Below are 13,853 nucleotides of genomic sequence, written 5' to 3' on the forward strand. Positions count from 1 at the left end.
TCATTTAGCAGAATAATGGGCAGAGAAAATAGAGTCAAGATGAAAGTGAGACTAAATAAACCTGCCCTTTCTTTCCACAAATGCCCACAACATGTAAGAGGATCACACTGAGCTCTAAACAGGTTTTCTTGTGCATTCTTTGATTGTGACAGGTATCCAGAGGATAGAGATATAAAACGGGGTTTCAAAGAAGGGAAAGGCTTCACCCCAAACTCTGACCTAGAAGGAGATGTATTATCTACAGAATTTCAGGAGAAGGTATACTGTCTGTCCCTCATGAGTAAGAATGACTTGTAAAAAAGGAATTATATTTACGAATGAGATGTTTCGTAGGTTTTATTCTTATGGAGCAATAAAAAATTCTCATTGTGGCGTTTGGGTGTTGTCCCTCCACTTGTTTCGCCGTCAGTGTATAAGGGTAAACCGTTTCCCCATACACATATATAGATAGACACACGCTGGAAAGAGAAAACAATGCATAAAATGTGCATATTTTGAGAAGAGAGAAAAACATCCTGGCTGTCACCTGAAGTTCATATAGAGAGCTGACGGAGGGTGCTATGTCTGAGCAGATGCGGGCCTTAAAACAGGACTCAAAACTCTGTAGTGAAGCACCGCCTCTGAGCGCTCCAAAGGCCCAATGGTCACAGCTATAGTGTGATAGACAATAAACGGCCGAGCCGTCAAATACCATGCATGCGTCACGTCAGAGAGAGCTCACAGGGGGCCCAAACAGGTGGCCAACTAAAGGTGAAATTAATACTTAAAATAATAATAAAATAAATCTTCCATTGTCGGGACGGTCAATAATCTGAAGGAGAGAGATAGGGAACTTGAGAGTGACATAATGGAGTGAATTCTCGTCATAAGGGGCCTGATGGCAAAATGCGAGCGTATTAGGGGAAATTCTTGGCGTAAGGAGCACCCATGGCAAAAACACAGGCATATGGGAGGTAATTCCCGGCATAAGCGGTACCATGATACTGGTCCTGGCCGGGCACCCTAGGTGTAATTCGTGACATAAGTGGAATGGGTTGGCTCACTGGTTAGAGGCGGCAGACCCGGAAGCAGAGGACGGCCCGGGACCAGGGTTCAATTCCCGACGCGGCAGGGTCGTGGACCAGGGTCAGCGGACTCGATAATTCTCACCTCGGTGCCTACTCTAACCAGGGATCACACTCGGCAACTCTGGGTATTAGCTTGCCTCATCTCCACAATGGCCCCCCACATACGCCGGGGATGCCTGGTTTCACCTTGGAGATACCCAGTAGGGACCATCTCACAGGGAAAGCCAGGACTGGTTCCCCAGCGGTCTACAGCGCGGGGATACCCCATGTGGGGCGATTCAGGCGCTTTACAAGACATCATTACATTACATTACATTACATAAGGGGCAACCATGGAAAAATGCTGGCTTACCAGACGCAATTCTTACATAAAGAGCAACAACAGCAAGGTGCTGGTGTTAGCTCAAAGGTCATTTTTGGCATAAAGGGCATCCATTGCAAAATGTTGGCACTGGCAATTTGAAGGTAATTCTTGGCATAAGAGACAACCTGGGAAAATGCTGGCATATTTTAGGAAATTATTGGCATAAGGGGTACGCATGTAAAATGCTGCGGCTAGCATTTTGGAAATAATCTTTGGAATAAGGGGCACCCGTGGCAAAATGCTGGGGCTGGCATGTAGGATGTAATGTTTGTATAAGGGTTTCCTATGGCAAACTGTTGGTACTGGCACACTAGAGGTCATTCTTGGCATATGGGTCATCTAATGCAATCTGGCATACTGGAGATCATTCTTGGCAAGGGGGCATTTATAGGATATGGGGTTCAGGTAACCATGAAAAAATGCTGGTCTAACATACTGTAGTTAATGGTTAGCATATGGGTCATCAACAGTACATGGATGGCATAAAAGGTAAAATTCTGGTACTGGCATATTGTATGTAAATCCTGGCATAGGAGGCCACATGGAGGGCACCCATGACAAAATGTTGGCTATGGCACAGTGGATGTAATTACTGACACACAGATGGTACACTTACACATTCTGAAAAACAAAAGTGGTCAAATCCTAGAGAGTAAGAGACTTCATTTGATTGACAGGCCAATTGCTTTAAAATAAAATGAGAAAAATGCATTGTTTTACAAGAATTTGTATTCAAATTTTTTTGGGGGCAATTTTTCATAAATATTTCTGAAAGAAATCGGACTTACTCAGTTTCATTTTGGGCAAGCATTATGCCCACCACTTTCTAAGATCTACAATAGCCTCTGGGCCAAGCAATATTTTGGAAAAGATTGTTTATTTGATTGCTTAAATGATTATTTTATCAAAATGGTTTGCTACTTTCGTCAGATATCTTATGCTGAAATAAAAAAGTGATGCGTCACCCATTACAGACTGGGATGACTGTTATTTCTGTCATAATGTCGATATGTTACCAAAGATGGCAAGCATTCAGTTGTTGAATAAGAAAACCTGTGATGGGCAATTTCTGAGCCTTGATGCTCTTATCCAAGATGAAGAAGTGAGAATGCCAATGAATTTGCTGAGTTAACAGCTCATACTCTGAATACAAATACCGGGTCCCTGCAAGCATTAAGCGTTCGACGGAGCCACGGGCAGGAATTGTTCTCTGGGTGAGAGAGACACTTTGACGAGGTAAGTATGGCACAGCCAATAGTTTAGGCCACTATACTATTGGGGTCTACTGACCTCAACACTGGGATAGATAATCATTACTTTGTACCTAGTTTCTAAATCAAATCTTGTTCATTGAAACCAACAGTGTTTGGCTACTAGCGCTCCTCCCCTCCTGTGTTTATGCTCATGGGGTCCAATTAGGAAACCTATAATGTACATTTCTCTACCATGTTCTTTCATCAATATTGAGGAGTGAAAAACCGTTGTCACTACCTTATAATTTTTAGTCTGATGGGTATTTTTAAAAAGGCTAAGGTCTCTACACAACTGATAAAAATGCGAGAGCGTGTGTTTGCTTAAATGTTATATGTATTGTTATGTATTGTATAGTCATTTTTTTTAAACAGAGGTCAGTGCGATTCACATGATTTATGCGATATCGTGCATGATGTGAAAAATATATCACAATTTTTTCGTCAAGCAATTAGGGTGAAGATATGTAATGATAATATTAAAGAGCACCAAGACTACTAATTCTTTTTGCTTCTATCCTTCCAGAATGTCAAAATTAAGAAATTGTATATTCGCTCTAGTAAAGAATATTACCAAGTAGGTATTGAACGAATGTCTTGCACAGAAGTATATTAATCCGAAACACCTAATAGGCTAACAGCACTAGGCATTAGTCAGAGTGGTAACAAGGATCATTGTATCTGGTCCTGAAGAAGAAGCTTAGGGGGAGGCTTCGAACCATGGCGACCAGCGAGGGAGCTGCTCGTTAAAGCTTTTTTTCCTCCTTATTTCCCCATTTTTTATCAATATCAGCTATAGGGAGCATTAATGGTTAGTTTTTCCATAAAGCCAGGTATTTTTTAAACTCACTCATTCCCGACCCTTCCACTCTCACACCAATACACATAGTTTACTTCACTCCAAAGTGCTCCCACGTATTTGTCGGTCGTAGCACGCCCCGTCCCGCAGCGGACGGGAAGAACCCGATGATGAAGCATGCCACCAAGGGACCTTTTGGTGGGCGAGGGTTATTTTAAAAAACGTTATTGCTTTCCCATGTTTGTAACCAAACGGTTCACTTGGGTTTAGTCACTTTCTGGAAGGATAGCACTTTATTTTGTACATTCTGAGTGGACTCTTTGTTTTTTCATAATTTACAGCTCATACGCTGCATGGGGAATCCCAACCAATCAAGTTTTCAGGTCCCAACTGTATCCTATGAAACAGCACAAATGTTTAAGTGAAGCTGCATCGATCTCATGTAAGGCAAACAGTGGGTGATTGCTTGCTGGTCTGAGGGTTGTCCCTGCAAAGAAGTTCTCATAATTGAGAATGGCATAGACATGGGGTCGGATTTGTGACAACAGAACATCTGTGACCTCAGGGAAGTGCCAAAAAAGTACTTCCGTGTATTTATTCACCGAGGATTAAGGAACACATAGTTGTTGGAGATTTAATTTTTTTTTAAAGTACATGCTGCAGGCAAACCTATCTTTATCAATGGCAAGAAGAGATGTGCAAGGCCCTGCAGACAGGACTCCATACAGAAAGATGTCGGGCACTGAACTAAAAGGAGACGACAAACAGCCAAAACACTGCAGACAAGCAAATGAGCGCTGATAACAACCAACCACGTCCATCGGCGGTTACCACAATAACAAGCATTTACAATGCAATGGTTTCGCCTTTGGAAAAGTTTGAGCTATTGGCATTGTAAATGACAAAATTTGTATTTATGTGTTGGTTTTGAAAACAGATAAATAAATGGCATTGTCATTTACATTGCCATTAGCTTAATCTCTCGCAAATGTGAGACCTATTGCATTTCATTTCGCTGCCTGTGCAAGAAAAGTGTGGGGTGCAGGACGAGATACAACAGGATGCATGAATCCAGTGGGGGTGGTGAGCACTGGTCAGGGCTGAGGTGCATTGACGGAGCTGTGTGCAGTGGTGAGCACTGGTCAGGGCTGAGGTGCATTGACTGAGCTGTGTGCAGTGGTGAGCACTGGTCAGGGCTGAGGTGCACTGACTGAGCTGTGTGCAGTGGTGAGCGCTTGATGCTGGTGGTCAGGTCTGAGGTGCTGCCAGCTGTGTGCAGTGGTGAGCACTGGTCAGGGCTAAGGTGCATTGACGGAGCTGTGTGCAGTGGTGAGCACTGGTCAAGGCTGAGGTGCACTGACTGAGCTGTGTGCAGTGGTGAGCGCTTGATGCTGGTGGTCAGGTCTGAGGTGCACTGACAGCTGTGTGCAGTGGTGAACACTGGTCAGGGCTAAGGTGCATTGACGCACCGGTGCACAGTGTGAAGTGCTGCAGCAGTGAACAGTGGAAGGGGTGGGACTGGTATAGTGCAAACACCTTGTGTTTTCAAAACCGAAAAGTGCGACAAAGAAATAGTGCAGTATAGGGAGTGAATTTAAGACTGGTTAAAGGTGTCAACTAGAAAAACAACTTTATTAAACGTTACTTGGCACCTCTACCAGGATTAAAAAGATGAATAAACAGAGGATGGGAAAATGCCTTCAGGAAGTAATTAGGAACCTCAAGGCTTCCCTCCTACCACTGCCAGAGTCCACATCAGGATCACTGTGTCCAGTATGGCGTACATCTAGCTTATGGCAACCCCTCCATCTCCTCAACAAATACTTTCCCGACCAAAGTCAACTAACCTAGACTTAATTTTCTGAGCTGACTCCTCTCTCTCTTGACATTCAAGGATAGTTGGTGACCTGACTGTGTTAGTCACCTTTGTTTTCTCTCCCTCCCCTGCACTGTTTACCTATTTTTCATGTTGTATTTTTTTTATCTCTTTTGCTTCCTTACCGCCTTCCTACTACGTAATGCAATTTCCTTCTGTTTTTTTACAGTGTGTATGTAAAGCGCTCTGATACCCACGGGTCAAGCCAGCGCTACATAAAACTTTTAAAATAAATAAAAATATGACGGTCAGTTGTGGGTGCCACGTTTAAAGCATTGCGTGCAGTCCCACGGGCCCTATCAGGAGTATTGACTCCCAATTGTAAGCAAACATCATGATTAGAACATGGCGGCCAGTCTTGGGTGCCATGCCTGAATCTGTACGTAGTTCCTTACGCAGGACAGTATTGTGTCGCTTTCTACCGTTCTGGGGCATGTATGGCGCCCTAATTTTAAATGCACATCTGGCATAGGACCATCAGTCACAGCTGCCACACCTAGATCATGGAGTCCGGTATGGTAGGCCGCATCGGGAGTATGGTGCCCTGTCCTAACATTCAGGAGCACGGGGCCCAGCTTTCATTGCACATCTGGAGTATGGTGCCACGGACAGGGAGCAGGGCTAGATACCAGGAGCGCTCCTCGAGCCACATATGGACTTGTGCGGTCATGCCTTGAGCTCACATCTGGAGCACTCTGCAGCCAGCGCCTTTAGGAGGAGTAAAGCAGATTAGACACAGTCTGGAACAGAGCTGTCGAGGCGCAGAGACGGGCATTTTCTTAAAGTTGTACACCAGGGAGACAGTGAGCGGGCCTCGGTAAAGAGCGACCTGTGTGTGTCTCTGGGCGTGCAGACATGTTCCGCGATCCTGTGGTGCACGTGGACGTGCACAGCTCAGGAAATAGAACTCAAACAGGCCGGTGACGGGCATTTTACGGACTCCAATAATTAAGTGTGACGGTAAAGCACGCGCTGGAGTGAAATGTTCAGTTCACATGTTGTTTTCGTGTCGCTTATACACGCCTGGGGGAACCGGTAACACATGTTCTTTGGCCAGTGTGTTGTCTGTCCTCTTGTGTGAAAGAGATACACAGGCCAGATCAATGCATTTATTAAATGGAAACATTCAAATAAATATTAGAACAGCGAGGGGCGTTGAAGCAAGCCAAGGAGAAAACACGACGTGCACAGGATGAAACAACCAGACGGCGGAGCCGAGACTCGAAGAAGCTCGTAGCTCGGAATTCAGTGCCTCCAGTGGAAACGAATGTCCTCTAGCAGCATTGGGGGAGGCGGTGGGGGGTTAAGGCCCCTAAGAGGCCACCACGCCTGCTAATATTATGAATGACATTAAACTCTCCAGTGTCCTCCTGTTTCTTCCTTCTCCTGGTCTGCTGGGTCGCACCCCTCCCCCTCCTAATTCGAACATCAAAGCCTCTGCCTGTGTCTGTTTGTGCCCCTCCCATTGCCCGTAATCGCCACCATATTGCCCCCACCCGCTACCAATTAGCCCACTCTCGGACAGCCTAGATAGCTGGTTGTAAACTGTGGCTGTTATCAAACGCTTGAACCCAGGGCTTCTCAGAGGCTGAGCTGCTCGAACCGGGCCGTCCCGGGGGCCGCTGCCCTACCAGATTTGCCCTTGTGTACCCGGGGGCACTACCTGCCTGTGCCTGCGTCTGTCCTGATGGGATGTGGGTGAATTACCTGCTTTCTGCCCCCTGTCTGCTTGGAGGTTGCCCACTGAGCTAAGAACTCACCTCACACGATACCCCAGATGCGAACTTCGGAACTGCACACTTGACTCCCGATGTACATCTTGAAAGTAGACTCAGTCCCCAGGTGCGCACCTCTGGGCTGCACATTACAGCCGACAGACATCCACAACTGGACACAATACATCAGATATCCGCATCAGAGCTGGACACATCACTCCAGATGTGCATCGGCAAACTGGACACAACACTCCAGATGTGCATCTTAGGACTGGACGTGACTCTCCGGATATGCCCTTTGGAACTGGCCACACCACAACACGATGTGCGCCTTGGGAGTGGATACAATTACAGATGTGCACTTCATAACTGGGCCAATACTTTAGGTGGCCTCCACTCCTGGATGCAATACTAAAGACGAGGAACTCGAAAACGACGCTGTGCTCCAAAATGGGCAAACCACTGTCCACGTGCACCACCTAACCAGGCACTGCATTCCAGATGTTTAACAGGGGGGGGGGGGGGGGCACAATAGTCGACACGCGGCTGACAATGCTAGATCCAATACTCCACCTCGAACTGGACAGAACAGCACACATGTGGCCCCGAAAACTTGATACCAGTGGAATACTCATCAATATTGTGTACAGAGTAACAACCCCCCTCCCACCCTTTCCCAAATCTGTTAACAGAAACACCCTTCCTGCTCTCCTGGTGGTTTAGGAACGCATGGACCCACACTGACGTCAGCACATACCTTGTGTTATGCTATACTGTACACATTTTGGTTTTAAGTGATAATAGACCACGTATATAGTGCCCACCACAAAAGTGAACCACCTCTAACCGCTACAACACCCTGTATTACCTATCTCAGTTGTTTTTACTTCCCCTTAAGGCAGAAAGGTTCGGACGACCCTGCTGGAATTACAACTGTGCACACCGGGTTCTATAGATCGTTAAAGCAGATTCTAAACCCACTGAGCTATTTCGCCTCTATGCACACTTGCGCCAGGTCAAAATAACTATTATACTTAAGACAGGTTTAAAATTTAAATACGTCTTTAGACATGTACTGTTTATCAAACGCCCGCACAACGTTGTGGCTTAGGATATCAAAGGTAATACTTCGTAAAACAAAAAAGTACAAATAAAAAAAGTGGAAAAAGTAGAAACCCCAAGACTACGGGCCATTAAAAGAATTTTAAAAATCTGAGCAACAATAAGCGGCTCTCCCCCTTCTAAAAAACACCTTCCAGGAACGACTACAAACAAAACACTCACATGAAACAAACACCTCATAACATAATGCATATCGACATATAGAAGCGCACCTGGATTAGGAGCAAGCCCCATAGGGGCAGTAGGGCCGCCCTCCTCAGCTTCATGTCTGCTTCACTTGGAGACCCGGCGCCGCCAACTCGCGCGGCCAAAAGTTTTCTCGAGCAGCTCTTCTTCGTAGGCGGCGGGGGTGTCCCACGACCAACTGAAGGGCCAAACACCCTTCTTCCGAAGAGTCCACCCTATAGGTTGTCTGAAGAGGAAATCGAATTCTTGAGCGCCCAGGCGGGTTTCTATGCGCTGTGGTAAGGGTAGCCGGACCGATGAGCCGCAACAGGTCGACCCCCACGGCCGGACATACGTCTGAGATGGCCGGACCGGGTCAGGACTCCTCCCAGAGCCGCTGGGGGGAGAGACCTCGCTTGTTTAATAAGATCCCCAAAATCCGTCTCAAGTCTTCCCGGCTAAACTGTTCTCCTCCCGAGATCTTCTCGTACCAGAGTCCAGAGGGAGCCTGGGGCAAAACCGGAAACCCGGCAGGGTGGGAGCATCGGCCGGGAGGAAGCAGGGAGTGTACACCCTTGAGCCTTTTTTTTTCAAACAGACAAGATGTGGGCGGGGACGCGCGCGGGCCGCCTGATTGGGCGGTGGATGCGACAGTCGGGGCCTGTTTCCAGGCTCTGATTGAGCGAGGGAGGGTGATGCATCTGTAAGGGTCGGCGTTGGTAATGACAGCACGGAATGAAAAACAAGCGGGAGGGGGAGCAAGGGAGGTGCCGGCAATGCCGGACCAGACACGGGGGCGTTCCCGGCGTCCCGTGACGTCGGCAAAAGCCAAAGAATGTCGGGAACGCCCCCGTGTCTGGTCCGGCATTGACGGACAGGCCCCTCGTCCAATGGCAAGGCTCCGTTTACGGAGCCAGCCAATCAAGGACGAGGGCCGAACAAAGCCACCTTACAGTTCTCAACAGGATTTCGCCTGCGCCGAAAAGATGCGCAGAGCGCATCCTTCGGCGAGGCGAAACCTAAAAAGATAAACATCAGGGCCTGAGAAGTGCCTCGGGTACTGAACACAACTCACACAAGTGCACAACGCACTAAATGCAATCCAGAGAAGCCAACATGATCCAGAGAAGTGCACTAGGCACTGAACACAGTTACTAGGTACGCAGCAGACACTCAACACATGCAGCCAAACACACCAGGGACTAAACACACTCCAGCCAGAACTGGTGTTCAGTCCCTGCTGCATCCAGAAAACGAGGTCCAAAGAAGAATACCAGGCAATATGACTCACTCCAGTGAACTGCACACTGTACTGGACACACTTACATATGACACACTGCAGTACAACAGGAACTGAACACAACCCACTGAAATATACTATGTACCCCATCGTGCCCCAAACGCAATCGAGGTTACTGAATCCACCCCAGTGAAATCCATCACATACTGACCACGCGCCATTTGTGACCATGAGGCACTGCAGGTGGTATTGGGCACCAAGCAAAAGCTAGTGAAGTATATTGGACACTGCATGGAGGCACACCCGACACTGCACGTAGAGGCAAAGTGCAGTGGTGTAAATCTATAAGTAAATACTTCATGGTGAAGCACGGTGCAGTGAAGTACATCTGCAGTGTTGTGCATCCCGCACTAAGCATACTCCAGTGATCCACAACATGAACAGAACACACCCCAGTGGAGACAAAGAGGATGACACTGCCCTGAAACACACAACATGAACAGAACACAACCCAGTGGAGACAAAGAGGATGACACTGCCCTGAAACACACAACATGAACAGAACACAACCCAGTGGAGACAAAGAGGATGACACTGCCCTGAAACACACAACATGAACAGAACACAACCCAGTGGAGACAAAGAGAATGGCACAGCCCTGAAACTCATCGAAAACAACATCCATTGGACTAAGGTACATTAAGCGCCTCAAACAGTAAAGGACATTAGGCAAAGGGGTCGCAGCAGCACAAAGCACGCTACAGTGGAGAGCATGAGGACTGAGCACAATGCAGTGGAGACAAAGAGAATGGAAAAGGCGAGGGCTAGCATAGAGCGCGCCGCCATTATGGCGGGCGCACAAGTCCCCGGCTAGTATGGGGGAAGTCGCGTCAGCAATGATGCGGCTCTCCCCCGCACCGCAACCAATAGTAAGAGGCTCTTTTGAACCAGAAGCACTTTGGTGCTTCCGGCCCAAAACGTTCAGCCTGCGCCCAGGAAGACCGGTCTGGTCTGGTCAGCCTGGGCGCACCCCCAGCCCCTTTATAAGGGGGAAGTGTGGAGCAGAACAGTCTCTTGTTCTTGCTACCCACAAGAACTCCCACCGGGCCGGCTGCAGGCCCGTAATCCTTTTTCTTTCCCACCCACCATCCCCTAAGGCAGAGCTTGTTATAAGGTTTTGTTTTGTGTACTATGGATAATTGTCTTTTGTTTCACGTTGACCATTTTATTTTCAGGTAACAAAGTTATTGAATGTGAATGATTCTGCATTAATGTATAAATAAAGTATGAGGTTTGAATTTCTCTTGCAGTTAAATATTGTCGTATTTTAGTGGTGTCTCTGGTCAGGCGGTAAGGTCATAATTGGTAAGCATAGTCTTCAGTCCTTAGTGATCAGTACCATGTAACTCCAGGGGTAGTGACAGCTAGTAAGTAGGCTATCGGGCCGGGGGAGTCATCCTTCCCAGTGGGCCTGGGGCCACCCCCGCACGTGTATGCGCATCAAGGCGCCAATATGCAGAAGTCTGCAGCCCCCGTAATGGAGTTTTAAATCAAAGGGCGTAGGGGGGGCCCGGGGGAAAGTATCCGTCCGATAAGCTGTACCCACTGCGCAACCTTACTCCGGGAGTAGTATTGGTAGTACACTGGGACCGGGGGAGCTGCCAGTCATTGACTTTGCCGTAGGCTCTAGATGGGACAAGCAGAAAGTGAATACTTGTTTTGTTAATTTTTAATAAAATACGTCCGGGGGGTGGGGGTTACACCCACCTAATCCAAAAATATAACCTTTTGGTGTGGTTCCAATACTGTTAGACTGGAGGGAGGGAGGTACCATCCCATCCATAACCCCAGAGTCTGTAGTTGGAGTAGTGGACCTAGGTAACTACCAGACCATATTACACACTGCAATAAAGTACAACAGACACAAAGTCCACTGGAGTGAGGTACATCAAGAGGATTGTACTGCATAGTGACATTAAGCACAGAGCAGCAAAAAACACACTGCACTGAAGGGCATCGGGACTGAGCACACTGCAGTGGAAAAAGATAATGACACACAGACACTGCAATAAATTACAAGAGACAAAAAGTCCACTGGAGTGAGGTACATCAAGAGCATTGCACAGCATAGTGACATTGGGTACAGTGCAGCATATAACACACTGCAGTTAAGACCATCAAGTCTGAACTCACTGCAGTGGAGAGATTGAATGACATACTGCCAAAAAGTACAACAGACACAAAGTCCACTGGAGTGAGGTACATTAAGAGCATTGCACATAGTAGTGACTTTGGGCACAATGGAGCATAAAACAGACTACAGTGAAGGAACATCAGGACTGAACTTACTGCAGTGGAGACAAAGAGAATGAATGGCATAGTGCCATAAAGTACAACAGACACAAAGTACACTGGAATGAGGTTCATCAAGAGCACTGCACATAGCAGTGACATTGGGCGTGGAGCACAGTGCGGCATAAAAAACGCTGCAGTGAAGGAACATCAGGACTGAACTCACTGCAGTGGAGACAAAGAGAATGAATGACATACTGCCATAAAGTACAACAGACACAAATTCCACTGGAGTGGGGTATATTAAGCGCAATGTACATAGTAGTGACATTGGGCACAGTGGAGCATAACACAGACTGCAGTGAAGGAACATCAGGACTGATCTTACTGCAGTGGAGACAAAGAGATTGAATGACACACTGCCATGAGGTGCCTTAGCACATTGCACAACACAGTGGCATTTGGTACAGTGTAGCATAAAACACACTGCAGGGAAGAGCACCAGGACTGAATACATTGCAGTACAGACAAAGAGAGTGACACACTGTCATACAGTACAACAGACACAAACTCCACTGGAGTGGGGTACACTAAGAGGATTGTACAGGGTAGTGACATTGGGCACAGTGCAGCATAAAACACACTGCAGTGAAGGAACACCAGGAATGAACTCACTGCAGTGGAGACAAAGAGAATGACATTACCACATATTACACCAGACACAAAGTTCTCTGAGCTGAGGCAACTCAAGCGCATATGTATATGTAGTGACATTAGGCACAGAGCACAGTGACTGCACAAAACACACTGCACTGGAGATCACAGAGACTGAGCACACTAAAGCCAAGCACATATGCAAGGACGCATAAAAGTCACGCAAAGCAAACATACAGCAGTGTAATACACCAGGCACACATCTCGATCCAGTGGGTGTATAGAGCACTGCAGTGAATGCACTGCAGTCAAGTACACCAGGCACAATGAACACTGCAGTGAAGGAGATTAGACACAGCACGAAGTACACAAGCCACACTGCAGTGAAGTAAATCGATAACAAAGTGCACTGAAATCAATCAGACAATGCAATGGGAATGGGAATGGATCGCAGCGACAGAAACACTGCCGATCAACAAAGTCACCCCACCGACAGAAAGCACATTTTCCTAAATCTTCTACAAGTAAATCAATAGGATGGAATCTTCGATATTTCTTAAAACAAACCGCTGCAAAACATAAGACAGCAGAGTGCCACGTGAAAGAGAATAAAACGCAGTACCTCTTATTTGATTTCCAGAAATGCCGCCCGTCCACTTCCCAAGGCTTCGAGGCGCACAGCCGCCACCTAGGAAACCCGCATCTCAAACAGCCAGCAGTAGGGACTGCTCATGGGGCGCCCCTGAGCCCAGTAAGAGGCCGAAGGGACATTTAGCGCCCCCGTGTTTCCTTGCAACTTCCAGGCGAGTCTGGTGGGGTGCCTGTGCCCCTCCGTCTTCCCGTAGTGGCCCCCGGGGGTCTCTCCCTCACTGCTGCAGGCCCGCACGAGCTACACTTTGATTTCCTGGTTAATTTCAGGCCCTTTGTCCCAGTTTCTGGCTCCGGCCCGCCTCTCCCGCAGCAATCCAAAACTTCTCCAAACTTTCCCAGAGTGATGATGGTTTCTACATCACATCCCTCCTTCCTGCAGGGAGGGGGAGAAGTGGGAGGGGAGGCAGCGAGTAGAGAAAAGCGGGGGAGGGGGGGCTCTTAAAGTAACAGTCTTCACCAGACGCCAGCTCAGTGACAGTTACGAAGCTCGTACTTTTGAGAAACACAGAGAGGGTCGATTTTGACATTTTCACAGCAATTTAGTTGAAGGGGATTTTTCCTGTACTCGTTCAAGTGTTTTGTAATTTGAATACGAACAGATCACTGAAACAACGTTGATTTATCAAAAAAAAATCTTGCGTCTGAAATGCCCAATACC

General features: G+C 47.4%; 1 protein-coding gene across 3 annotated transcripts in view; it reads right to left on the minus strand.

Annotated features, from left to right (window-relative positions):
• LOC147710550 (discoidin domain-containing receptor 2-like) overlaps positions 1 to 13,550 on the minus strand; it is a 369,004-nt gene extending 355,454 nt beyond the window's left edge. For 2 of the 3 annotated variants that reach the window (XM_086921220.1, XM_086921217.1), the window contains exon 1: positions 13,167 to 13,550. The gene's annotated coding sequence lies outside the window, so the exon portion shown is untranslated. The remainder of the gene's footprint in view (positions 1 to 13,166) is intronic. The other variant, XM_086921218.1, reaches the window with a different exon arrangement.
• Positions 13,551 to 13,853: the final 303 nt, after the last annotated feature.

The sequence above is a fragment of the Lissotriton vulgaris genome, chromosome 5, assembly GCF_964263255.1.
Source record: "Lissotriton vulgaris chromosome 5, aLisVul1.2, whole genome shotgun sequence".
Taxonomy (NCBI): domain Eukaryota; kingdom Metazoa; phylum Chordata; class Amphibia; order Caudata; family Salamandridae; genus Lissotriton; species Lissotriton vulgaris.